Source organism: Thermobia domestica, chromosome 7, assembly GCF_964235325.1.
Source record: "Thermobia domestica chromosome 7, izTheDome1.hap1.1, whole genome shotgun sequence".
Lineage (NCBI taxonomy): Eukaryota > Metazoa > Arthropoda > Insecta > Zygentoma > Lepismatidae > Thermobia > Thermobia domestica.
Window position 1 is genome coordinate 12,148,749 of NC_137460.1, and position 10,390 is coordinate 12,159,138.

At 37.4% G+C, this 10,390-nt stretch overlaps 1 protein-coding gene across 2 annotated transcripts in view; it reads right to left on the minus strand.

The window, feature by feature from the left end:
* The window catches only part of LOC145689858 (rhythmically expressed gene 2 protein-like), a 34,721-nt gene extending 24,338 nt beyond the window's left edge, over positions 1 to 10,383 (minus strand). Inside the window, exon 1 of one of the 2 annotated variants that reach the window (XM_081764126.1) lies at positions 10,053 to 10,383. The gene's annotated coding sequence lies outside the window, so the exon portion shown is untranslated. The remainder of the gene's footprint in view (positions 1 to 10,052) is intronic. The other variant, XM_081764125.1, reaches the window with a different exon arrangement.
* Between the last annotated feature and the right edge of the window lie 7 nt (positions 10,384 to 10,390).

The window sequence follows — 10,390 nt, forward strand, 5'->3', positions numbered from 1 at the left end:
CTTAAAAATCTCAATATTTCTGTCTTTAAAATCATCAAAATTACACTATTTTCAAATCCCCCGTTTTTGTTATCATTAAAAATTTCCTATATTTCGTAAGTTTTCCTTCTAATTGGCAATAAATTTCAGCGACATTTAGGTTCTTGGTTTTGGTTGGCCGGCATTTCTTGTGTCTTTTGATTAGTTCTTCATCCTTTTGTTACTATCTCATTATTAAGTCAATTAGGAGTACCTCTCATTGTTGCTTAATGTCTTTTAGCTTCAACAGTAAAAAATGTGGTCAACGTGAATCACTCGTCTTCGTAAATAAAGTAAAAAGTTAAAATTATTGCAAAAAATGATATTTTCCCGCACTTCGACAGATACAAAATGGTAGTCTAAAACGAAGTGAGAATTGAACTGTGTAGTGGTGTTACACTCAAAGAGGAGTCCAGTTTGCCAAAGCCGAGTACGACGCGGGGTTTAAACGCCATTGTTAAAGTTTCACTTGTGACAAAAAGGCTTCTAGTTGCAAGCACGTACAACTTACAAGTTTTTATAGAAATGAAATAACTTCCACTCTCTCTCTCCAGAGAGAGAGAGAGAGAGACAGAGAGAGTAAAGAAAGAAAGAAACAAAGTTGGGGCTGGTTCCGTTATTTAACACGTTGACCGCCACTATATATTTTGACCTTTCTCATCTGTGCGCCACGGGCAACAATCCGCCACTAATACTTTGTTTTAACCCCATAAATGTATAATTTTCTTTGTCTATGGTTTTGCATACACGCGGCGTGGATATTAAATTTTGACTTCTATGCCATATGTATGTAACAGCATACACACCTATAGAGCGAATGTGAAAAAGTGCAATATATATTTATGTGTACGGAAATTAATACACGCGGCGCTACATGGGAAAGCCGTGTGTATGGAATTCCATACACATTGCAGTCAACGTGTTAATCTTAAAGAAAGTCACTAGAGCCGTAACATCGACACAATACATCGATTAAGCTATCGACACCGACAGGACCTAATACAGGCACGTTGTGCATATACAGCAGCCATATCTCGTCCAGTGTTGAGGAGAAAAGGAGGTATCGAAGCAGCTTGTTCGCGTGTGTTTGTTATATGGGTTTAAAGTGGGCCTGTCAGCTGCCACATCAAGTTGCCGCATATGTCAAACATTTAGGGAGAATGTCAAGCATTGGTTCCAGAAATTTTATTCGGGAGACGTGCCTTTCAGATGAACTTCGCAGTGGACGATCACATGTGTTGGATGACGAGGCCTTGGAAGCAGCCATCGAGGAGAACAGTTGTCTAACGTGTGATGAACTTGCAGAAAGGTTCCATGCTTCAGCTAAACAGTCAAGCCTGCACCTGCATGGGATAGGAAATCATACAAGTTAAGCAAGTGGGTACTCTACATCTGGTCGCAACCAACAAGGTATAACAAGTGACAGTCTGTTTGTGCTTACTCACTCAGCACCTGAACATACCCACCTTTGATCGCTTGCTCACTGGTGACGAAAAGTCGGTTTTCTATGACACTCCCAAGCGTACCAGAGAAAAAATGAAATGAAATCTTTGAGTTTTACGTCCCACGGTTATGCCGGTTAGGCTAAAGGAGACGGTGATGATGAGTAATGACTGAAATGATGATGAGTAATGAATGAAATGGTGGAATGAAGAAAGTGAGAGGAAACGGGAGAACTCCGAGGAAACCCACGCCACGGTGTTTGTCCACCACAAAGTTCACTTGGCGAACCCTGGACCCCAAGCACCAAAGGTGAACGCTCTACCACTGAGCCACCGCGGCCCCAAGCGTTCCAGAGATTAGTTGTCGCCATGAGACCCTGTTCGTCGCACCTCAAGACCACCTCTATACCCACGAAAGGTTATGCTCTCTATATGGTGGAACTGGCAAGTGATGAATTACGGGCTCCTTCCACCTAGTCACATCATTACTGCTGATCTCTACTCTCAGCAGCTGCAAAGGATGCACCGTGCATTGCGGAAGAAAGAGCCGGCATTAGTGAATCGCACAGGTATGCTGTTCCTGCATTATAATGCCATGCCACATGTGGCAAAGAGAACTCAGAAGACCCTTCAGCAACTTGACTAGGTGACTGCCATGCACCATATTCACCGGATCTTGTATCAAGAAATGTACCATCTGTTTCACTTCTTCGAAAACCGCTTTCGTGGGAGATCTGTGGAATGCACTCATGGATTTCTTTGCATCCACGACCGCCGAGTTTTATCACTAGGGTATGGTGCAACTGCATGAACGTTGGCAAAAGATGATGGATTTTGATGGAGGTTACTCTGAAACCTAAAGATAAGTACCGTCCACTGTATTGCTCTTCTTTTATCACTGCTGTAGAAGGGAAAGGACTTTTTCGGTTACCTTGTAAAAATAAGGAAATAAAAATCGGAATAACAAAAGTCTCGGAGAGATACTGAAGTAATTTCCACAGAAATATCAACGGGGCGCAGTTGTACATTTTTGCTTTCAACCATACGAAGAAGACCCAAAACAAACCGGATTAAAAGCACGTGGTAGTTTCTAGGAATAGCACAGAGTTCTTCTGTTAGGTGAGTCTAGTAGAGACCTTCCTAAATCAGTTGCCCAAGCGGTGTCTGCATGGCAGATTAACGTTTGATCGTAGCGTTCGGCAACAGACGCTTACCAAATGCTTCAACAGGCTTTCAAGAAGGATGCTGTGAGCTGCACATTAGTTTTCGAGTGGTGTGGGCGCTTTAATCGTGGTGAGATGAGTGTTGAAGATCATGCTCATTCTGGGCACCCTTCAACATCTTAAAATGACGAAAAACATTTTAAAAAATTCACCAAAAATCAACGAGGATCATCGTTTTACGATTGAAGAAATTTCAGAACAGACAGGAATGAGTTTGAGCTCGTGCCAGCGGATTTGCAAATAAGGCGTGTTGCCTCTAAGTTTGTTCCTTGCTTGTTCATAAAGGATTAAAAAAACAGTATGAATTTGAGTCAACACTTGAAAAATCAAATTGAAATGACCAAAACTCTTTGACCAAGGTCATTGCAGGTGATGAGAGCACGCGAGAATGATAAAGAAAAAAGTTTTGATGATGTGGAGGCTGTAAAAAGAGCTTCGCAGAGGGATTGGACGATATCAAAATTAAAGAGTTCCAGAGGTGCTTCAAACAGTGGAAAAGAAAACTAGAGAAGTTGACTGGATTGCATCTAATGGAGAGTACTTAGAAAGAGACTGAAAGAATTTTTTAAAAAGCTTATTTAATTATTTTTTTTTAAAGAGGAAAAGTTCGGTTTCGGATTTTTTAAGCCTTGAATAATCAAATTGTTCCTTGAGTCCTCGGTACTTGTGAAACGCATACATTGCACGCTTTCTTAAATATACCAGTAACCTTTTTTTTTTTTTTTTTTTTTTTTGTCCAAGATCAAGACTGTAATAAAATAATGAAGGAACTAAACTGATACGTGATAATAATTATTAAAGTAAACTCCTGAATGCATCTAATTTCTATTAATGGCGAAATCTTCAATGGGAACCTTGTCTTTGTCAGCTTTACCACAAGTAAAATGATTTTTCATCAGGCTATATAATAGATTCCGTGAGATGCAATTGAAACAACAGTGTGGTTTATGTAAATAAATAAATCAGTGACAAAGGTGGGAGGTATCCATTGAATACTCACCCATTAATACAAATTTAGACGCATTGCTGAGTTTATCATATACATATATTTTTTAATTATTCGTATAGTCATAGTACTGTACCTACAATTGACACATGAAATGCACAACTAATTTCTTAAGTGTGGAAATGAAAATAATAACAAATAAATAAATAAAAAAAAATAGCTTAACGTTTCATTAAAATAATTTGTTTCCTTTTTTCATATTTGCACATAAGTGATTACTAGTGTACTCAATGTTTCAATTGTAGGTCCAATGTAGCTAAATACGGCAGTCATATTAACAATGAGTATGAATATATAATGTCTCTTGCATAAAGTCTAATTCTGATTATGTAATAATAATAATAATAATAATAATAATAATAATAATAATAATAATAATAATAATAATAATAAATATATTTGGGATTTATCGTCCAGCTAGGCATACTTATGCGAGAATAAGAGTCGAGATTTTGCGTTTTACGTTCTTACACAGCCACCAGGATACGAAGAACAGGGCTTAAGGATACGAAGGACAGGACATAAAGATATGAAGAACAGGACTTTGGGATACGAAGGACAGGGCTTACGGATACAAAGGGCAGGGCTTAAGGATACGAAGGACAGGGCTTAACCATACGAAGGACAGGGCTTAAGGATAGGAAGGAAGGACTTACTAGGGCTATGAACCACTACCGAGGATTGAATCCAGTGTAATTGGCAGATGCACAGTCCACCATGCAAAATCATTCATCACAATATAGGCTGTTCCCCACCATTTTATCTCGCCTTCAAGAAAGGATTACATGACGACGTCACCAGTACGGAACGAAGATATTTATTTCAAACATTAGGAACTTGAGTAAGCAAAGGCAGCAGAGTAAAACGCAAAAACCAGTGATTTTGTAAGTCATTGTAACTTAAAATGTCATGGGAAAATTAAATTATCTTTATTGGAGTGAGTAGTGCTTCTCCTATTATTAGTAGGAATAGTAATGTTTACCTTATTCACGTTATTTCCTTATTCTTAGTTTACTAAGCGATATGATGTTTCACTAATTTTCAGTTTAGTTGAAACATGTGTGGGGCAAAATTTTGTAAAACAATGAACTACCTCATGTTTACTGTTTAAGAATCTATTAGTAATGAAATTATATTCTTTTAGGAAGAGCGCAAAATTACCAGTCAATATTTTAGTTGACTACGGGAGTTCGAGACAAGATGGTGTGCGGACAAGTATTTGTGTTTTGAATTCCCATTTAACTCAATTTTCCACCTTAATTTATTTCTCTCTCTCTTCCCCGATATTATATATATATATATATATATATATATATATATATATATACATATATATATATATATGAAACCTTGAGTTTTTTTTTTTACATTTTACAGGAGAGCGAATTTTCTGTCGCAAGAAATCTACATGTATTACAGCAATCGTACCTGGTATTTGTGAAACGGCTGTCATAAGCAATAAGTTTGGCAGATACAATATAAATTTAGAAATTTTTAGATTTCGAGATATAGATCGAACAATAGTGTCAAATTTTCACAAAAACTTTACCCACGAAAACACTAGGAAATTGCACAGACATCAGACTTTGCTCAAATAAAGGCAAAGGATTAAAGACTTAACATGCATCACATGGGACGTTTTCCTGAGTGGTTTGTAAAAAAGCAAAGCGTAGATTGGGAAGATGTATCTTCTTCCAAAAAACCTTCTGTTCTGTTTGTTACATTGGCCTCGGAACATATACATAAGACTTTCTCCACTGTCTGTTTTTTTATTTGGATAAGGTTTCATCCTTAACTTGCTAGATATTCACCTATATGTAATTATTTTACAATTTTATCTTTTACTGATTTTTGAAATGGTTTAACTTAAAGTATTACCGTTATGCCCTTCAGGGTGACGGGGTCGATGATTGACGAATGTGAATGATTGTGAAATTAACTTTTTCTCCCACTTCGAATCGAACCCCAGACCATGTGCACCAAAGGCATACACATGTAGTAGTCGACTTGGCCTAAATTCTGCGACAGTAATATGAGATGCTATCCCATTTTATAAGGGTATAGATTTTAAAATTTGTTACTTGGTTTCATAAAAGGATTGTATAAGTAATCAAAGGGAAGGTCCTAGAATGATGGCCCGCATATATAGGTGTAGGTTTCATAAAAGAATTGTATAAGTAATCAAAGGGAATGTCCTAGAATGATGGCCCGCATGTATAGGTGTAGATTTCATAAAAGGATTGTATAAGTAATCAAAGGAAAAAATGAAATCGTTGAGTTTTAAGTCCCACGGTTATGCCGGTTTAGGCTAAAGGAGACGGTGATGATGAGTAATGAATGAAATGGTGGAATGAAGAAAGTGGGAGGAAACGGGAGAACCACGAGAAAACCCACGCACACGGTGTTTGTCCACCACAAAGTTCACTTGGCGGGGGCTGGGATCGAACCCGGGACCCCTAGCACCAGAGGTGAACGCTCTACCACTGAGCCACCGCGGCCCCTCCTAAGTAATCAAAGGGAAGGTCCTAGAATGATGGCCCGCATATATAGGTGTAGGTTTCATAAAAGAATTGTATAAGTAATCAAAGGGAAGGTCCTAGAATGATGGCCCGCATATATAGGTGTAGATTTCATAAAAGGATTATATAAGTAATCAAAGGGAAGGTCTTAGAATGATGGCCCGCATATATAGGTGTAGGTTTCATAAAAGAATTATATAAGTAATCAAAGGGAAGGTCCTAGAATGATGGCCCGCATATATAGGTGTAGGTTTCATAAAAGAATTGTATAAGTAATCAAAGGGAAGGTCCTAGAATGATGGCCTGCATATATAGGTGTAGATTTCATAAAAGGATTGTATACGTAATCAAAGGGAAGGTCCTAGAATGATCGGCCGCATATATAGGTGTAGGTTTCATAAAAGAATTATATAAGTAATCAAAGGGAAGGTCCTAGAATGATGGCCCGCAATATATAGGTGTAGATTTCATAAAAGGATTGTATAAGTAATCAAAGGGAAGGTCCTAGAATGATGGCCCGCATATATAGGTGTAGATTTCATAAAAGGATCGTATAAGTAATCAAAGGGAAGGTCCTAGAATGATGGTCCGCATATATAGGTGTAGGTTTCATAAGAGGATTGTATAAGCAATCAAAGGGAATGTTCTTAGAAAGATGGCCCGCATATATAGGTGTAGATTTCATAAAATGATTGTATAAGTAATCAAAGGGAAGGTCCTAGAATGATGGCCCGCATATATAGGTGTAGATTTCAAAAAGGATTGTATAAGTACCGGTAATCAAAGGGAAGGTCCTAGAAAGATGGCCCGCATATATGGGTGTAGATTTCATAAAAGGATTGTATAAGTAATCAAAGGGAAGGTCCTAGAATGATGGCCCGCATATATGGGTGTAGATTTCATAAAAGGATTGTATAAGTAATCAAAGGGAAGGTCCTAGAATGATGGCCCGCATATATAGGTGTAGATTTCATAAAAGGATTGTATAAGTAATCAAAGGGAAGGTCCTAGAATGATGGCCCGCATATATAGGTGTAGGTTTCATAAGAGGATTGTATAAGTAATCAAAGGGAAGGTTCTAGAATGATGGCCTGCATATATAGGTGTAGATTTCATAAAAGGATTGTATACGTAATCAAAGGGAAGGTCCTAGAATGATCGGCTGCATATATAGGTGTAGGTTTCATAAAAGAATTATATAAGTAATCAAAGGGAAGGTCCTAGAATGATGGCCCGCAATATATAGGTGTAGATTTCATAAAAGGATTGTATAAGTAATCAAAGGGAAGGTCCTAGAATGATGGCCCGCATATATAGGTGTAGATTTCATAAAAGGATCGTATAAGTAATCAAAGGGAAGGTCCTAGAATGATGGCCCGCATATATAGGTGTAGGTTTCATAAAAGGATCGTATAAGTAATCAAAGGGAAGGTCCTAGAATGATGGTTTGCATATATAGGTGTAGGTTTCATAAGAGGATTGTATAAGTAATCAAAGGGAATGTTCTTAGAAAGATGGCCCGCATATATAGGTGTAGATTTCAAAAAGGATTGTATAAGTAATCAAAGGGAAGGTCCTAGAATGATGGCCCGCATATATAGGTGTAGGTTTCATAAAAGAATTGTATAAGTAATCAAAGGGAAGGTCCTAGAATGATGGCCCGCATATATAGGTGTAGATTTCATAAAAGGATTGTATAAGTAATCAAAGGGAAGGTCCTAGAATGATGGCCCGCATATATAGGTGTAGGTTTCATAAGAGGATTGTATAAGTAATCAAAGGGAAGGTTCTAGAATGATGGCCCGCATATATAGGTATAGGTTTCATAAAAGGATTGTATAAGTAATCAAAGAGAAGGTCCTAGAATGCTGGACCGCATTTATAGGTGAAGGTACGTTAGTAGCCATGTTGGTTCCTTTCTTCATTAAAGCTCAATAGTCAATTTACATAGTAATGCAGAGCGAGCGACAGCGAGTGAAAGTGGATTATTTTCTTTATTACGACTCAATAGGGATGCAAGCCAGTGCTTTAGAACTCTATCGTAATCAAAATATATCCGGATCTTATTTCTCACATGTATAAGACAGAAAAACGAAATGTAAACTGTTCATGAAAATGTAATTCTCTTACATAACTAAAACAAGAAGCGAGTTGCTATGTGGAAGCAATGATCATAGCTAGGTGTTGAAAAGCTGTGCCACACGCAAGGCATTTGCTTTCTGCAATATGCATTGACTTTCACTATCTTCCTTCATGGCTATACTTACATCGGAGATGCGCCTACTCCCTACGAACGCATCCTCCTGCGGGCTCCCCTGTCTTGATTCGATTAGATAGCATTAGTACTTTTTAGTGACCACCTAGTTCACGTTTCTTTTTAAATTGGTTCGTGTTTCGTGCACTGCAGTTTTAAGCCATATATCCACACACTAATTAGTCCTCCTGTCAATCTTGGCCCATTAATGCAACTTGTCCCTTAAAAAACCTTCTAAAGCAATAACAGTGTATTTCCTGCTAAAAGTAGTTCATATTTCATGAAGTATGCCTCCGTAAAATGGGACAGGACGTAATATTAAAACTAGCTGAAGAGAAATATTGGCATTTAGGGTTAAGTTCCGAAGTTGGTCATCCGCTTAGTTTTAGGCGAATAGTGTAATAATTGGTTCTTTTCTGTACCAAAATTTAATATTTAATTCACATAGTATTGCCGAGCGAGCGTCAGGGAGTGAAGGCGGGTTAGAGTCCCACAGGGCACGTTGTTTTCTGTCTTTATTACAACTAAATGGGAAGAGGAACCCGTGTTATTGAACCTTGCCGCCATGTTGGTTATGTTACTTTTCGTTACAATGAAAAGTATAACTTTCTCCACAGTTATTTGCTTACCATACTTTCTGCAATTTATTTTTAATCTATTAAGCCATGACTTTTACTTACTTTTAATACAGTGTAGATTTTCCTCATTATCGCCAGCCGTGTTTAGAAAACAAAAGCTCATTACATCCCATAATCCTACCATGAAGTAACCTTGCGCCAAGTAGTTTCCTCAGCTTGCCAAATAGATCCATGTTTAGAACCGTTTATATAAGGAAATAAACATAACTTTCGCTCTCCTTATACATTATCAAGCACACAAACAAACAAATTATTAATTTCTTCCCAGAAAATTTCCCTAGAAACAGACGACTAACTTTGGAACTTAACTCGAAATATTTTATATTGGCGTTCATTTGCTTTCGATCTGCTACTGAGTTAAGACCTGAAATTTCGTGCCCTGGTCTAAGGAACTTACTTGAAGAGGAAACATATGTAGCTAAAGTAATAAAGTAGACATTGTAAATAGGAAAAGCATAGAACATCTTAACAGCTTACATGTATTCCCTCAAATTATTGTAAATGAGTGTTACGAAGTAACACCTCCCCCTCTGCGCTCTGCTGTTAACACCTGATTCTATATGCTACTTGCCTGTCATTATTATGACATGATCAGATACCTCACTTTTCTGCGGTTCACGAAACAAATAATCTTGTCCAAGCACTTCTACCACACACTGTGCTTCTACCAAAAGGAGTCATTACATGGTGCCCATCGCATTCTTAACCTATACCATGGTGGAAGTTAAAATGTCATGCGAATAGGAATGCATTACTCGTAGCTTTTCCAAATATTGTCCTCCACAATGTTAACTAACCCTGTAATTTAAAGAATAATATCTTAAAAGTACACTACTTTCACTGAATGTTTGGAGGAGTAAATAGCCAAAATAAACTACGAACTCCAAGAAGTAAGAAACTAACTTTTCTAGAATCATTTCCAATGAATTTGAAGTATAATACCACATCTTACCTGGAGCATCATTACATTTTTAACTTCCCATTAATATAGAACTTCCTTTCTATTCTTTCTATGGTCTACAAGTGCAAAGTACGATTACATTCCACATTCTGCAACCAAAACAACCATTTTATAAAGGTTATTTTCTTGTGGAAATTGACGCTAGTGGTCAAACTCAACGATTTCGTTACCTCTACGACATATGGATATATACTTGTGCCTGAGTTTTCTCTGGCTTTTTTGTATCCAAGAATATAATTTCAGTAATTATTTAGAACTTTATTTTTTTTCGTGATGGAAAAATACGGATCTGCCTGATCTGTTTTTTTCTCTTCGGAATACTCATTGAT